The sequence below is a fragment of the Manihot esculenta genome, chromosome 12 (assembly GCF_001659605.2).
Source record: "Manihot esculenta cultivar AM560-2 chromosome 12, M.esculenta_v8, whole genome shotgun sequence".
NCBI lineage: Eukaryota > Viridiplantae > Streptophyta > Magnoliopsida > Malpighiales > Euphorbiaceae > Manihot > Manihot esculenta.
In genome coordinates this window covers 24798887-24817411 of record NC_035172.2, presented here as the reverse complement: position 1 = coordinate 24817411, position 18525 = coordinate 24798887, and the positions used below count along the sequence as shown (strand labels likewise).

General features: G+C 32.5%; 1 pseudogene; it reads right to left on the bottom strand.

Moving 5' to 3' along the window:
• Positions 1-4295: 4295 nt before the first annotated feature.
• Positions 4296-16392, bottom strand: LOC122725283 (annotated as a pseudogene).
• Positions 16393-18525: the final 2133 nt, after the last annotated feature.

Sequence of the window (18525 nt, the reverse complement as noted above, 5' to 3'; positions counted from 1 at the left end):
CTATTTCTTAATGCAATTGACAGTTGTTAGATGCCTAAGGCCCAAGGACGTTCCTTGGCAACTTATTGATTAGTGATTGGTTAGAGGACGTTCCCTAATTAATTTATGCTTAAGGAGAGATGTGGTGCTGAGAAGCGTCTTCCATCTCCATAACTAATTTATTGAATCAAACAAAGGAACCTAAGTATCAATGATCAATCCCAACAACTGAAGTGGATTCAATTCTTCAACTAGAGCTTTTCTCATATTTGAATTCCTTTACTTTTATTATTTGCTTTACTTTATTGCTTTCATCATTAGTTTAATTGAATCAATCTCAAACACCCCCATTTTTACTTTACGTGCAGTTTATTTTTATTTTACTTTCAGTTTGTTTACTTGGTCTTGTTAAGGAAAATAGATAAGTATCAATTCCCTGTGGATTCGATCCTTTTACCACTATCTGCAGTTGTAAAATTATTGATAACCAAAAAGGTTACTTTTGACCGGCTTCGACAATTGCACAGTCAGCGCATAAAAAGTTGCGAGTTGACTATTTTGGAATTGAAAAGTATGAAATATGTCCTTAGTTGGTTAATTTGTTCCCGAGTTCCGGGATCCACTTTTGTAAAGGTAAACATTTATTGTCATTTCGCGCACTTGCATAATGATTTGCATGTAAAAATTTGTGTGTGACCATTTTTGGATTGAAAAATATGAAATATGTCCTTAGTTGACACATTTATTTCGGAGCTCCTCAACCCACTTTTGTAAAGTTTTATATTTATCGTTATTTCAGGCACTTTCGCAAATAAATGATTTGAGCTTAAAAAATTACGAGCAGCCATTTTGGGGTTGGGATATATCAAATATTCCCTGAGTTGTCAAATTTGTTGCGGAGCTCTGGAACCCACTTTTGTAAAGGTAAACATTTAACGTCATCTTGGGCACTTGCATAAATGATTAACGCGTAAAAACTTGCGAGAGACTATTTTGGAGTTAGGAAATATCGAATATGTCCTTAGTTGGCAAACTTGTTCTGAAACTCCGGGCCAACTTTTGTTAGTTGGCAAACTTGTTTCGGAGCTCCATAACCCACTTTTGTAAAGCTAAATATTTATCGTTATTATGGGCTTGCACTTAAAAACTTGCGAGTGACTATTTAGGGGTTGGGAACTATCAAATGTGGGTTCCAGAGTTGTCAAACTTGTTCCAGAGTTCCGTAATCCACCTTTGTAAAGGTAAGCATTCATTGTCATTTCGCACACTTGCACAAATGATTTGCCCGTAGAAACTTGTGTGTGACTATTTTTGGGTTGGGAAATAGAAAAAATGTACTTAGTTGGCAAACTTGGCTTAATAACCCTCTTTTGTGAAGGTAAACATTTAACGTCATTTCGGGCTCTTGCCCAAATGATTGGAGTATAAAAAGTTGCGAGTTGACTAATTTGGGGTTGAGAAATATCAAATATGGCTTGAGTTGTCAAACTTGTTCCGAAACTCCGTAACATACTTTTGCATAGGTAAACATTTAAAAGTCGTGCACTTGCACAAATAATTTGCGCATAAAAACTTGCGAGTGACTATTTTCAGGTTGGGCAATATGAAATATGTCCTTAACTGGCAAACTTGTTTCGGTGCTCCAGAACGCACTTTTGCAAGGGTAAAAAATTTAACGTCTTTTCGGGCACTTGTATAAATGATTGGCGCATAAAAAGTTGCGAGTTGACTATTTTGAGGTTGGGAAGTATGAAATATGTCCTTAGTTGGCAAATTTGTTTTTGAGTTCCGGGATACACTTTTGTAAAGGTAAACATTTATTGTCATTTCCCGCATTTGTATAATGATTTGCATGTAAAAATTTGTGTGACCATTTTTGGGTTGGAAAATATCAAATATGTCCTTAGTTGGGAAATTTAATTCGGAGCTCTGCAACCCACTTTTGTAAAGCTTTATATTTATTGTTATTTCGGGCACTTTTACAAATAAATAATTTGCGCTTAAAAACTTACGAGTAGCCTTTTTGGGGTGGGGATATATCAAATATTCCCTGAGTTATCAAACTTGTTGCGGAGCTCTGTAACCCACTTTTGTAAAGGTAAACTTTTAACGTCATCTTGGGCATTTGCATAGCCCACTTTTGTAAAGGTAAACATTTAACGTCATCTTGGGCATTTGCATAAATGATTAAGGCGTAAAAACATGCGAGTAACTATTTTTGAGTTAGGAAATAACAAATATGTCCTTAGTTGGCAAACTTGTTCTGAAACTCCGGGGCCAACTTTTGTTAGTTGGCAAACTTATTTCGGAGCTCCGTAACCCACTTTTGTAAAGCTAAATATTTATCATTATTTCGGGCACATTCACAAATGATTTGCACTTAAAAACTTGCGAGTGACCATTTAGGGGTTGGGAACTATCAAATGTGTCCTAAGTTGTCAAACTTGTTCCAGAGTTCCGTAATCCACCTTTGTAAAGGTAAGCATTTATTGTCATTTTGCACACTTACACAAATGATTTGCCCGTAAAAACTTATGTGTAACTATTTTTGGGTTGGGAAATAGAAAAAATGTACTTAGTTGGCAAACTTGTATCAGCGCTCGGTGACCCTCTTTTGTAAAGGTAAACATTTAACGTCATTTCGGGTATTTGCCCAAATGATTGGAGTGTAAAAAGTTGTGATTTGACTAATTTGGGGTTGGAAAATATTAAATATGTCCTTAGTTGGCAAACTTGTTCCTATGCTCCTAACCCACTTTTGTAAAGCAAACATACATCATTATTTCGGGCAGTTTCACAAGTGACTTGTATGTAAAAACTTGCAAGTGGCCATTTTGGGGTTGGGAAATATCAAATATGTTTGAGTTGTCAAACTTGTTCCGAAGCTCCGTAACTCACTTTTGCATAGGTAAACATTTAAAAGTCGAGCACTTGCACAAATGATTTGCGTGTAAAAACTTGAGAGTGACTATTTTTAGGTTAGAAAATATCAAATATGTCCTTAGCTTGCAAACTTGTTTCGGCACTCCAGAGGCTTTTGCAAAGGTACAAAATTTAATGTCATTTTGACCATTTGTACGAATGATTGGCGCGTAAAAAGTTGCGAATTGACTATTTTGAGGTTGGAAAGTATGAAATATGTCCTTAGCTGGCAAATTTATTCCGGAGTTCTGAGATCCACTTTTGTGAAGGTAAGCATTTATTGTTATTTCGCGCACGTGCACAAATGATTTTCACGTAAAAACTTATGTATGAATATTTTTGGATTTGAAAATATAAAAAATGTATTTGGTTGGCAAACTTGTATCGACGCTCGATAACCCATTTTTGTAATGGTAAACATTTAATGTCATTTCGGGCACTTGACCAAATGATTGGAGCATTATTCACTTTTTTAGAAACTAATAATTTAGTTATTTAATCTACTTTTAAAAATACACTAAATAATTTTTATGTTTTTAGTTATTAACTATTTAAATATCTTTTATTAACTATATAAATTAAATAGTTATTATTTTAAAATTATAAAAATTAAATAATAATTATTATTTAGAAATTACAAGAACTAAATAATTATGTTTGTAAAATTATGAAAATTAAATAAATATATATTGAAATATGCAAATACCAATTAAAAATAATAGCATTTTAATCATTAACCGTTTAAGTGGAGAAAAGAAACAAATAGTTGATGATTTAAAATAAAATTGGTAAATAGTTAATCATTAAAAAAGTTTATTTAATAGAATTTTAAAAATAAAAAATAAATAAGTAATTTAAATTACAGCAATTAAATAGTTCAGTCTATTAAAAAAAACAATTAAATAGTTCAGTCTAATTAAATCTATATATTTTTATTTAAAAATTAAATAAATTTAATTTAAATTATTTGATCAATTAAATACTTATAGTTTTACTTGAAGCTTAAATAAGTTTTAATCTAATATAATATTATTTTTTAATAATAAAATATTTTTTAAAATAATAAAATATTTTTTTATAATTTAAAATATAAAAAATTACTATTTTAATTAGCATAAAAATAAAAAAAAATACATAGAAATAGTAAATAATTTTTAAACTACAAAAATAAAATTTTATTATATAAAAAATTTATTATTAAAAAATAATATTATAAATTTATTTTACCGTTAAATAAAAATATTAAGATTTAATTTAAAAAAATTAAATTAAATTTATTTCAACTTTTAAGTGAAAATATAGGATTTAATTGCATTTATTTCTGTTAATTTTTTTTTCTCAATTAGTGATAATTTTGACACATTTGTTGTTCTGTAAATATTATGTAAAGACTATTATAGTCTTTCCTACAACATAAACTTTCAAGTTTAAAAAGAATATAAGTTACACTCATAAATTTAACTTGGTAATAAGTGTATTTGAATAAATCAGATGTCTTAACTTCTACTTCCCATCTCCAATCCCTATTTTAATATATATATATGATGCGGAACCCCAGCCTATTAGAGACTGAAACGACACATACCCTAGTAAAAAGAACTTAATTCAGAAAATAATTCCCCAATCTAAAGCACCCTTAATTAACATGCAATTAAGAACACTTATAATGGATTGATTTCAAGAGCAGCAAGAATAAGAAACATACAAGTTAGTATCAAACCTTATTCGTGATGCAATGTCAAGAACCAATATCTCTCTTAAGCTCTCAAAGAAGAATCGCATAAAGCAATAGTATTGAATAATTGATAATCTGTCTACAATAGAAAAATGGATGCTTTATATAGCCTAAATTAAGACCCATGATCTTTGCCACCTCCCACTACTTTACATGGACCCATGATCTTTGCCACTACCCACAACTATGCATGGACCCATGATCTATGCCACTATCCACTACTAGGTAACCACCCACTACTGTTTAACTACCCACTACCAAATAACTACCCACTACTGGTTAACTACCAACTACTAAATGACTACCCACTATAAATACAGAATTTGAATTGTCAATAAGGACACATTTGGCCTAATTGACTTGGAATGGCCAGATTGTTCTTCAACTTCAAAATGAACTTGCAAAGCTTCAACATATTCCTTCATGAATCCTTGAAGTGCTTCCTTCAACCTCTTGGATCTCAGCCTTGTAATTGGTCCTTGAGGCAATGCTAGCTCATCATTTTTGGTGTTGTTGGTCGTGCTTACATCATCCCCTCCCTCTTGAAAAGGATTCGTCCTCGAATCTGTACCAAAATCAAAAGGAGACAAATCAGAAACATTAAAGGTAGCACTTACACCAAACTCACCTGGCAGATCAATTATGTATGCATTGTCATTGATCCGTTTCAGCACTTGATATGGTCCATCCCCTCGTGCATCGAGTTTTGATTTCCTTTGAGTTGGAAACCTTTCCTTTCGCATATGGATCCAAACCCAATCACCTGGTTTGAATACAACTTTCTTGCGACCCTTATTGGCCTGTTTCTCATATATGCTGTTACGCTTCTCAATATGCTCACGCGCTTTCACGTGTATTGATTTAACCATTTCAGCCTTCGCTTTTCCATCTAAATTAGACAACTCGTTCAAAGGTAAAGGCATTAAATCTAGTACAGTTAATGGATTAAAACCATACACAACCTCAAAAGGTGAATAACCAGTAGACGAATGGACTGCTCGATTATAAGCAAATTCAACATATGGCAAACATTATTCCCAAGTTTTCAATTTCCTACCCACAATAGCACGAAGCATAGTTCCTAAAGTCCTATTAACAACTTCAGTTTGGCCATCTGTTTGTGGATGACAAGTAGTAGAAAATAAAAGTTTAGTACCCAATTTCCCCCACAAAACACGCCAGAAATGACTAAGGAAATTAGAATCTCTATCAGAAACAATAGTCCTAGGTATACCATGCAAACGGACTACTTCCCTAAAAAACAAATCAGCTATGTTCGTTGCATCATCAGTTTTATGACATGGAATAAAATGTGCCATCTTGCTAAAGCGATCTACAACAACAAACACTGAATCTCTACCTCTTTTTGTCCTAGGTAAACCTATCACAAAATCCATAGATATATCAGTCCAAGGTTCAGTAGGTACAGGCAAAGGAGTATACAACCCATGTGGCAAGGACTTAGATTTAGCCTGTTTACATGCAAAGCATTGAGCACAAATTTTCTCTACATATTTTCGCATGTTAGGCCAATAAAAGTGTTCATTCAACATGTCTAAAGTCTTTTGCACACCAAAATGTCCCATTAATCCTCCTGAATGTGATTCTCTAACAAGCAACTCACGCACTGAACAATTAGGTATGCATATTTGTTTCCCCCTAAAAAGAAACCCATCATGCAAATAAAACGTTTTAAATGCCCCATGTTCACATGCCTTAAATACATCAGAAAAATCAGTATCATTCTCATACATATCTTTCAAATGCTCAAATCCTAACAACTTAGAACTAAGCATGGAAGTCAATGCATAACGTCTAGATAATGCATCGGCAATCACATTCTCTTTACCTTGCTTGTATTTAATCACATAAGGAAAGATTTCGAGATATTCAACCCACTTACCATGCCGCTTGTTCAACTTCCCTTGTCCCTTCAAGTGTTTGAGAGACTGATGGTCAGTATGAATCACAAACTCATTAGGCAGCAAGTAGTGTTCCCAAACTTCAAGAGCCCTAATCAGTGCATAGAACTCTTTGTCATAGGTGGAATAGTTCAATTGTGCGCCACCTAACTTCTCACTAAAATATGCTATGGGTCGGCCTTCCTGCATAAGAACAGCACCAATACCAATCCTAGAAGCATCACATTCAATTTCAAAGGTTTTAGAAAATTCAGGTAACCTTAAAACAGGAGCGGTAGTAAGTTTTTCTTTCAATGTGTTAAATGCAAGTTCCTGTTCTTTACCCCACTTAAACCCAACAGCCTTTTTAATAATCTCATTTAGAGGTGCAGCAATAGTGCTGAAATCTCTAACAAACCTCCTATAGAAGCTTGCCAATCCATGAAAGGATCTCACCTCATTAGCATTCTTAGGTGTAGGCCATTCTTGGATAGCCTTAACCTTTTCAGTATCTACCTCAACTCCACGTGAACTAATAATAAATCCTAGGAATATGACACTATCAGTACAAAATGTGCATTTCTTAAGATTAGCATACAGTTCATGTTCACGCAACTTCTGTAAAACAAGTTCAACATGCCTAATGTGGTCATCCATGTTTCGGCTATAAATCAATATATCATCAAAATACACAACCACAAACTTACCTAGGTAATCACGCAAAACATGGTTCATCAATGTCATAAATGTGCTAGGTGCATTAGTTAAGCCAAAAGGCATGACTAACCATTCATATAAACCATATTTTGTCTTAAAGGCAGTTTTCCACTCATCACCTAACTTCATCCTAATTTGATGATAACCGCTTTTCAAATCAATTTTTGTAAAGAAAACAGCACCACATAATTCTTCAAGCATATCATCTAATCTAGGAATAGGATGGCGATACTTTACAGTGATTTTGTTGATCGCACGACAATCAACACACATGCGCATTGTTCCATCTTTCTTTGGAACCAACAAAACAGGTACTGCGCATGGACTAAGGCTCTCCCTGATATGTCCCTTAGCTAGCAACTCATCAACTTGCTTTTGCAATTCCTTCGTCTCCTCAGGATTGCTACGGTAAGCTGGACGGTTTGGAATCTGAGCTCCAGGAACAAAATCGATTTGATGTTCTATTCCCCTAATGGGTGGCAACCCAGATGGCACCTCCTCAGGAAATACATCCGCAAACTCCTGCAATAACTTAGAAAAAGAACTAGGCAATTCAACAGTAGGGTTAGTCTCAATCATAAAATTGGAACTAAAACGCAATATAATCAAAGCTCTCTTCCCTAAGTATGCTTTCTTCAGCTCTCTCTCTTTACAATAAAAGGAAGACTTGCTGAATTCTTCACTCTTCTCACTCAGCTCTCCTTTTACCTCCACACTCACTAACGTTTTCTCTCCTGCACATCTCTCATTTTTATCCTTTCCCGTGCAGTCACTCTCCTTTGGGCCATTCGAAACTTTCATTTTACTACTGGCCTCTTTTCCCTCATTCTTTTTACTTGTCTCACCTCCCTTACCCAATTTAGCAGATTGTTGTAATTTCACTTGATCTGCATATACATCTTTAGGAGATAATGGTACAAGTATATGTTTTACACCGAGGAACGTAAAAGAAAACCTATTACTATACCCATCATGAATGACACGCCTATCAAATTGCCATGGTCTACCTAACAAAATGTGTCCAGCCTGCATGGGTACAATATCACAAGTAACCTCATCTACATATTTGCCAATAGAAAATGACACTTTACATTGCTTGGTTACCTTTGCCTCGCCGCTATCATTCAACCACTGAAGTCTGTAAGGATTAGGGTGTTTAATAGTTTCTAGTCCTAATTTATCAACTAAAATAGTACTAGCACAATTAACTTGACTACCCGAATCTATTATCATGCTACAGACTTTACCACCAACCAAACAACGAGTGTGAAAGATGTTTTCACGCTGTTCAAGTCCCTCTTCTTTAATAGAAACATTTAAAGTACGCAATATCACTAAGGACTCTTCTTGAACAGGATACTCTTCTATCTCTACATCAGAACAATCTTCTAAAGGTGGTACTTCATCAGAATCAGAATCACTTTCGGAGACTATCTCATCTCCCCTCACTACCATAGCACGTTTATTAGCACACTCATTGGCATAATGCCCACGCCCTTTACATTTAAAGCACTGAATATCTCTAGTTCTACTTGATTTAGGGGCTGATTCATTTTTACCATGAGAGTTGGATGTTTCTTTGGAAGGTAACATGCCTTTTTGAGTTGAAGACTTTTCAAACCTTTTAGGATCAGGCTTGGTGTTCCATTTGGAACCCCATTTGCTGTTGGAGTTTTGAGCAGCCCTGTTGCTCCCCCATCTATTTCGGCCTCTTTGTCTTTCCACCTTAATTGCAATGTTCACCAAGTCTTCCAAATCAACATATGGTTGCAAATCAACCACATCAGCAATCTCCTTGTTTAGACCACCAAAGAAACGAGCCATAGTCTTGTCTTCCTCCTCCACTATGTTTGCTTTGATCAGGAGCAACTCCATCTCCTTATGATACTCATCAACAGACTTTGATCCCTGAGTTAATCTTTGCAATTGATGATGGAGATCTCTATGGTAATAAGTAGGCACATATTTCTTCCTCATGATTCGCTTCATCTCATCCCAACTAGCAATGGGTAACTCTCCATTCCTTCTCCTAGATTTCACAAGCTCATCCCACCATATTAGTGCATAATCTGAAAACTCAAGGGCAGCAAGTTTTACCTTTTTATCATCGGAATAGTTTTGACAGTTAAAAACCATCTCCACTTTACGCTCCCACTCTAAATAGGCATCAACATCAGCCTTACCATTGAAGCTTGGAATCTTCATCTTTATGGAGTTCATACTGTTATCTACATATGGTACACGATCATTGAACCTTCTGGCTCGGACAGGGGCTGATTGTGCCTCATTTTCCTCATCATAGGATGGATCGTGTGTATCATCATCCCTCTGAATGGACTTGCCCTTTGAAGATCTAAGGTTGTCCTCAAGGTTATCCATTCTCGAATTTAGCTTCTGAAAGCTATCCATGAAAGCTTTATATACATCTTTAAGATCAAATGTAGGGTCAGAAGTATCACCAGTATTATGCCCAGACATTATAGAAAAAAATTCACAATTCTCTCAACTCACGTGTTTAATTTTCAAGCACTCACTTGGTATCTCAAAAGTGCACTTCAGAATAAGGACTCAATAAGCCAAGCTTGTATGATTCAAATAATAAGGAAAGCAAGGAAAGACCTAAGAAGAAAAGATAGGAAACAACACTAGATGCAAACTGACCAAAATGAACAAATAGATTGATTTAGCACACAAAAGTTAAATTTCGTGTACTAAGTGTAATTAGATGTTCAACAATGTGCAATTTGTCAAACTAAATGTAAGGAATCAACAGACAGGAAGACACCAAATTGACAAACTAAGAATCAAAAATTGACAAGACGGATGTGCTTAACACGAAGTTTTCCCTAAGCATGCAATCCTAGGTTAACTGATATTAATATTGACTCAACAAAATTAATTCAAAGCAAGCAAACAAAATAGACACTTAAAACAGCAAGTATTAAGTACAACTGTTTTGTGAAAATACTACCCAAATTTGTCCTAAACCTACCCCAAACATGTATTTCGAATTCCAAGCCCAGAAATATGTTCAAGGTATATGAAATATGATTTATATCAGTAGATATCAATCAGGATGAAGTTTGAACAAATGAACCAAAGTGGCAGAAATTCTTTTTTTTTTTTCCTTTTTTTTTTTCTTCTTGTTTTGTTTTTTTTTTTTTTTTTTATGGACAGAAGTAAAACACTGGAAATACTATTCTAAGAGTATTAGAATGACAGCATATGAATTAGGGCAGAAAGCATAAACCAAATCACTAAAGATAGTAATTCAGCCTAAACAAGAATTTAGGGTAAAATTTGATTTGAACAACAACCAAACAATGTATTCGGCTCTAATAGGTATCCCAAACCAGATTTCCAAAGTGATATATTCAGCCAATAATGGACAAAATTGAATGCAAAGACGCAAAGGATAGTTAAGAAATTATTACTAAGCCTAGCTTTGATACCAATTGATGCGGAACCCCAGCCTATTAGAGACTGAAACGACACATACCCTAGTAAAAAGAACTTAATTCAGAAAATAATTCCCCAATCTAAAGCACCCTTAATTAACATGCAATTAAGAACACTTATAATGGATTGATTTCAAGAGCAGCAAGAATAAGAAACATACAAGTTAGTATCAAACCTTATTCGTGATGCAATGTCAAGAACCAAGATCTCTCTTAAGCTCTCAAAGAAGAATCACATAAAGCAATAGTATTGAATAATTGATAATCTGTCTACAATAGAAAAATGGATGCTTTATATAGCCTAAATTAAGACCCATGATCTTTGCCACCTCCCACTACTTTACATGGACCCATGATCTTTGCCACTACCCACAACTATGCATGGACCCATGATCTATGCCACTATCCACTACTAGGTAACCACCCACTACTGTTTAACTACCCACTACCAAATAACTACCCACTACTGGTTAACTACCAACTACTAAATGACTACCCACTATAAATACAGAATTTGAATTGTCAATAAGGACACATTTGGCCTAATTGACTTGGAATGGCCAGATTGTTCTTCAACTTCAAAATGAACTTGCAAAGCTTCAACATATTCCTTCATGAATCCTTGAAGTGCTTCCTTCAACCTCTTGGATCTCAGCCTTGTAATTGGTCCTTGAGGCAATGCTAGCTCATCATTTTTGGTGTTGTTGGTCGTGCTTACATCAATATATATATATATATATATATATATATATTAAATATTAATAATAAAAATATTTTTTATATAATAAAATTTTATTTTTATTATTTTAAAAATTATTTATTATACCTATATATTTTTTAAAATTTTTATGATAATTAAAATATTAAACTTTTAATTTTTTAAATTATAAAAAAAATAATGTTTTATTAGTAAAAAATAATATTTTATTATATTAGAACCTATTTGATCCTAACAAAAATATAGAATTTAATTATTTCAAAATTTTGAATTAATTTTATTTCGCCCATAAAAAAAATATGGATTTAATTAAATTTATTTTCATTTTAAAAATATATTAAGATATTTTAAAAATTTTTAAAAAATTAATAATTGATTTTTTATAATTTTAACTGCTAATTAATTTTTTTACTTTTATAAAAATATCTACTAATTAATATTTTCATATACTAAAGATATTTTAAATCTTTATATAATATTTAATAATTAAAATTAATTAATAAATTTTATAAAGTCTAATAAAAATTTTAATATATTTTTAAAAATTATTGATTAATTAATAAAATTTTCTCCCTAAAAAATTTTTGTTTTCTGCGTATTTTGGCACATCCGTTGTTGTCCGAATAATGATATTATTTTGTTGATATTGAGTAAACAAATTATTGTTTTGTGTAATTATTTTGATTGACTATTCTTTTGGGTTAGTTCCTCATGAGTCCCGGCTATACTTCTTTCGTCAAAGGGAGATACAAGTTGTCTGGTTCCAAGCTCCTCCAAAAATGCTATGAATTTATTGCTATTCTGGTTTTCTTGGGATCGTGTTCTTATATTCACTCATGGGCCTTAATCAGACCCATCTCCGATTTGTTTCTCTTCTTTTAAAGACAAAATCTATAGACAATATAAGTATCCTAGAAAGAAGTTTTACAAGAAACAATATGATAAACAGCCTACGGGAAAATCAATTATTAAGCGACCATTTAGAAGAAATAATTATAAGAAAAATAATTTTAGAAAATCCAATAACAAAAATAACATAACATGTTATTTATGTAACCAAAAGGGACATTATGCTAAAGAATGTCCTGCAAGAAAGAAAATACATGAATTAGGTTTAGAATTAAAAATTGACAATATAGATCAATTATTAGATAAGATTGACCAAATTAAATTATCTTCTTCAGAACTAGAAGATGAATACAGTAGTGACAATTCATCAGAAACAATAGATAGTACAGATAGTAATCATAATTGTCAAGGAGAAATTTGTCATTGTACCACTAAAGTGAATGTCTTAACAGAATACCAACAAGTGAACAAATAGAACAAGTACAAGATTCTAATATAAAACGTAAAATGTTTAAAAAATTAACCAAATTAATCAATGAAGAAATAAAACAAGAACCTGAACCTCCAACAAAGTTTGAAGATATCGAACAAATGTTTAAAAACAAAAAATCAGTAACCACAATTTCTTCTATGGATTTACAATCAGAAATAAGACAATTAAAATCAGAAGTTAGACAATTAAAATTAAGATGTGATTATTTAGAACAAAACCAAAAATTGCAACAAAATGTAAATCAAAATCAAAGTATAGGACAGAGTTCAGGAAAAGACAAAACAAAGATAGAAAAACTAGTAGACACAGATACAGAAGAAGAACAAACGTTCAAATTTAATGATATTACTAGAATTAAATATCAAAAATGGTATGTAAAGATAAATCTAACAATTAAAGACTTCAAATTAGAAACCATAGCCATGTTAGATTCTGGTGCAGATATGAACTGCATAGACCAAGGAATCATACCAAGCAAATACTTTCATAAAACTAAACAAACTTTATCTGCAGCAAATTCGACTAAAGTCAAAATAGATTACAAAATACCTAGTGCACATATTTGTAACAATGGAATTTGTTTTAAAACCAGTTTCATGTTAATAAAAAATCTCAATACACAAATTATTTTAGGAAATCCATTTTTACAAATGTTATACCCCTTTAAGGTCACACAATTAGGATTAGAAACCAATGTATTAGGACATGATATTATATTTCAATTCATAACACCTATTAATTACCATGATATTAATTTATTTCAACAAGAAAACATAAGTAAAATTAATAATTTGGAAAACCAAATCAAATTTTTAAAAAAAGATTTACATTCTATTAGAATCGAAGAACAGTTAGAAAATTCAAACATTAAACAATAAATTAAAACACTTCAAGAACAATTTGAAAAAGACCTATGTTCCGATTTACCAACAGCATTTTGGGATAGAAAACAACACATAGTAACTTTACCATATGAACCAGATTTTAAAGAACAAGATATACCAACTAAAGCAAGACCTATACAGATGAACCAAGAAATGTTAGAATTTTGCAAAAAGGAAATTCAAGATCTATTAGCAAAAAGGTTAATTAGACCAAGTAAATCACCATGGTCGTGTGCAGCCTTTTATGTAAATAAAAATGCTGAAATAGAAAGAGGTGCACCAAGATTAGTGATAAATTATAAACCCTTAAATAAAGTTCTAAGATGGATAAGATATCCAATACCAAACAAACAAGATCTGTTAACTAGACTTTACAAAGCAGAACTATTTTCAAAATTTGATATGAAATCAGGTTTCTGGCAAGTACAAATAAATGAAAAAGATAAATACAAAACGGCATTTACAGTACCATTTGGACAATATGAGTGGAATGTAATGTCATTTGGATTAAAAAATGCACCCAGTGAATTTCAAAAAATTATGAATGACATTTTTACACCATATGATTTTATAATAACCTATATAGATGATGTTTTAATATTTAGTCAAAATATTGATCAACATATTAAACATTTACAAATATTTTATAAAATAATAAGAAGAAACGGACTAGTATTAAGCAAATCAAAAATGAAAATATTTCAGACAAAAATTAGATTTTTAGGACATGAAATATATAAAAATACAATAGTACCAATCCAAAGAAGTATAGAATTTGCTGACAAATTTCCCGATGAAATTAAAGATAAAAACCAATTACAAATATTCTTAGGATCATTAAATTATATCTCTGATTTTTATCCAAATCTAAGAATATTTTGCAAACCATTATATAATAGGTTAAAAACAAATCCTAAACCATGGACAGAAGAACATACTAAAATTATTCAAGAAATTAAAAGATATGTCAGAAAGCTACCATGTTTAAATATTTGTAACCCTAATTTTCCTAAAATAGTAGAAACAGACGCATCTAATCAAGGATACGGAGGTATTCTTAAACAAAAAATAAATGATAAAGATCATATTATTAGATATTATTCAGGATTTTGGAATCCCACACAAGAAAAATATTCTACCATTAAAAAGGAAATTTTATCAATTGTTTTATGTGTAACAAAATTTCAAAGTGATCTATTAAACCAAAAATTTACAATTAGAGTAGATTGTAAAGCAGCTAAAGATGTATTAACAAAGGATGTCAAAAATCTAGCTGCTAAACACATTTTTGCTAGATGGCAAGCTTTTTTATCTATATTTGACTTCGAAACAAAACATATTAAAAGCACTGACAATTCTATTGCCGATTTTCTAACCCGTGAATTTTTGCAGGGCAAATGACGACCAACAAAGGAAAAGAACCAGAAAAGATTTCATTGCGACAAAAGACCAATGCGACACAAAACCCAAGTGTAAATTTATTTTCAGGACAAAGTCCTCGACCAAATGTGTTTTCATCCATATCAGGACATAAGCCATATATGCAGCGACCAATTTATACAAATACTTCAAGTATAATAAATAGGCCTCTCAGCCCAATGTCCAGTGCCCTCATCACAAGACCAAGTTCTCCTCAATCCAGATCTCCAAGCCCACAATTTACCTTACTAAACAAATTCTCTCCTCTACAACCTCAAAAATTAATAACCCCTTCGACCTTTAAACAAGCAGTCACTGGGCAAAGCTTAAGTCAAAGCCCAACCTCTTCACCAATACAACCACTACACATAACCCAACCAGAATATAGTTACAAGACTATTGAAGATACTATTTTGACCATTGAACCCGAATATTGGTCACAAAATCCGAACCTTAATGTTTACCAACTTTGTGAGTCCATTTTTCCAAAAACCCATTTTTATATCCCTGACAATTTTGCCAAAAATCAATCCTTTTATGAAACCATACTTGTTAAAACAAATTCTATTATTATGTATAATAACTTTGATCCTCATATTCAACACAAAATCAGGTATTGTAAAGTAAGGATAATCAAAGTATTTACTATTTCTGAATGGGGACAAGAACCCCATAAAAGTAAAGATATTACTTTGACCAATGGACAAATGACCAAATTTAATTATTATGACTATCAGAATGCTTGGGAACGCACGTTCCTAAAACAAAATGACCAATTATCAATTTCATTTTTCTTTTATATTTCGGATGATTTCTCTTACCCTATACCATATTGGTTCCACCAATGGTGGCAGAAGTTCGGTATTGATTCTACATTATACCAGACCAAATTACATCAGCCCAAGACCAATTTTTCGAAAATACTCAATTACCAGAGGACATCCTTCTCTCTCCTAAATGGCTGATCTATTCTCACCTTTTTCACATTCCATGGATTTATATGTCAGAATACCAAATTAAGGACTATACCCTAAATAATTTCCAAATACCCAATTTAGTTCGCAAACACAAAATTAAATGGTGGCTTAAAACTGATCTAGACAATTGTGGCCCCAAAGCTGTTGATCATTTCTTTATTTCACAACCCCAATATTGCAAAACAGTAAGCCCTATCCAAATTACCAAACAAGAAACTTTTCTGGCAAGAAAACAACAGATTATGGCCCAAATGGCCAAATGTATATCCGAAGAAGAATATGACAAATTGTTAGAAGAGCTCAAAGACACAAAAAGCTCCGTATCCTCTCCTATAGACATTGCCACAGATAATGATGATTTCTTTACACAAGCAGAGCTGTAGGACCCATCCTAGGCCTACACGCTGACAAGTAATAGATAAGCATTAAACAAAAGACACAGATGATGCAAGCAATGACGTCACCAGAAGACAACAAAAACAATGACGCAAGCAATGACGTCACCCAGACAAGTGGCAGACAAAGACAAAAACATTGGGACCCACAGAGCACTCAACCGACAAAATGGCAGACAAAGGTGGCAGACAAAAATAAATGGTGGAAGCCCACATAGCACTTACCAGAAGATGACCGCTGAATTCCATTTGATAAAATTTGGCGTCCGAAGGCTATAAAAGGCAGAGTCCATACCAGTTGCAGAACACCAACATTTCTTCATCAAAATTTCTCTCACTTGCTTTCATGTATGCTAGAATAGTTGTATTTTCAATTTGTAGGAACACTGTTGTTTACTACAACACAGTGGTAGCAGTTTATTTTTAAATATTTCTTGTACAAAGTAAGTTGTATTTTCTTTTCAGTCTTTAATACAAAGAATTTTATACAACTGTTACTGTGTAAGACCGTGTTGACGGCAATCCTATTCTCTCTCTCTCTACTTATCAATCTGAGTTAATTCTGGGATTCCAGATTAACAGTGCAGGAACCCTAACCAATTAAAAGCAATTGCATTCATGATAAGTATGCTCTGTGGTTGCGGCTTATACCGATCTTCCACATCAGAAAGGATATTGCTCATTTGAATTAATAATGTTTATTCTTTTATTTGATATTGTTGAATTAAACAATGGTTATATTCTAAAATATTATATTGCAAATGAAATAGAATATATAATTGCATATTGCTTTTACGAATATATTAATTAAAACATGAGATTTATTAAGTTAGCATTAGAAAATTTAAGTTTGATAGATTTAACAAATAAAAGAGAAGTAGAAACATTTAAAAGAAATATTATTGAACAAGGAAGATTTATTAGCGATTACCATACTACCAACCATAATGAATATTGTGATTGTAGAGAAATAGAACGGACATTAGAATTATTTAACTCTATGCTTATGTATCTTGAAATATTATTGAGTAATAATAATTTCTAAAACCATGTTTATTACATTGTATGTGTTTTTGTATTTATCCGGAATGATGTATGTATGGACCATTGTATGTATACTTTATGAATTTTGTTTCAATTATTGGTATTATACTTTATAAAATTTGGTATTGTACTAAACTACTAAAATAGTAAATATTAAAATACTAAAATATTAAATCATTAAATATCGTACCTGGGTCGAAAATGGTATCAGAGCCTGGGAAGTATCTAGTAATTTTAAACAATTCAGATTAGACTTTTAGGGTTGACACTGTGTCACGAAAACCGTAAGTCAGGCAAAAGAGTGTAAGACCTGCAGTGTGAGTAGAGAAGGAAGTGTAAGTGAAAACCCTAGAATTTTAAGATGAATATGTTTATGATGCGGAACCCCAGCCTATTAGAGACTGAAACGACACATACCCTAGTAAAAAGAACTTAATTCAGAAAATAATTCCCCAATCTAAAGCACCCTTAATTAACATGCAATTAAGAACACTTATAATGGATTGATTTCAAGAGCAGCAAGAATAAGAAACATACAAGTTAGTATCAAACCTTATTCATGATGCAATGTCAAGAACCAAGATCTCTCTTAAGCTTTCAAAGAAGAATCGCATAAAGCAGTTGTATTGAATAATTGATAATCTGTGTCTACAATAGAAAAATGGATGCTTTATATAGCCTAAATTAAGACCCATGATCTTTGCCACTACCCACAACTATGCATGGACCCATGATCTATGCCACTATCCACTACTAGGTAACCACCCACTACTGTTTAACTACCCACTACCAAATAACTACCCACTACTGATTAACTACCAACTACTAAATGACTACCCACTATAAATACATAATTTGAATTGTCAATAAGGACACATTTGGCCTAATTGACTTGGAATGGCCAGATTGTTCTTCAACTTCAAAATGAACTTGCAAAGCTTCAACATATTCCTTCATGAATCCTTGAAGTGCTTCCTTCAACCTCTTGGATCTCAGCCTTGTAATTGGTCCTTGAGGCAATGCTAGCTCATCAT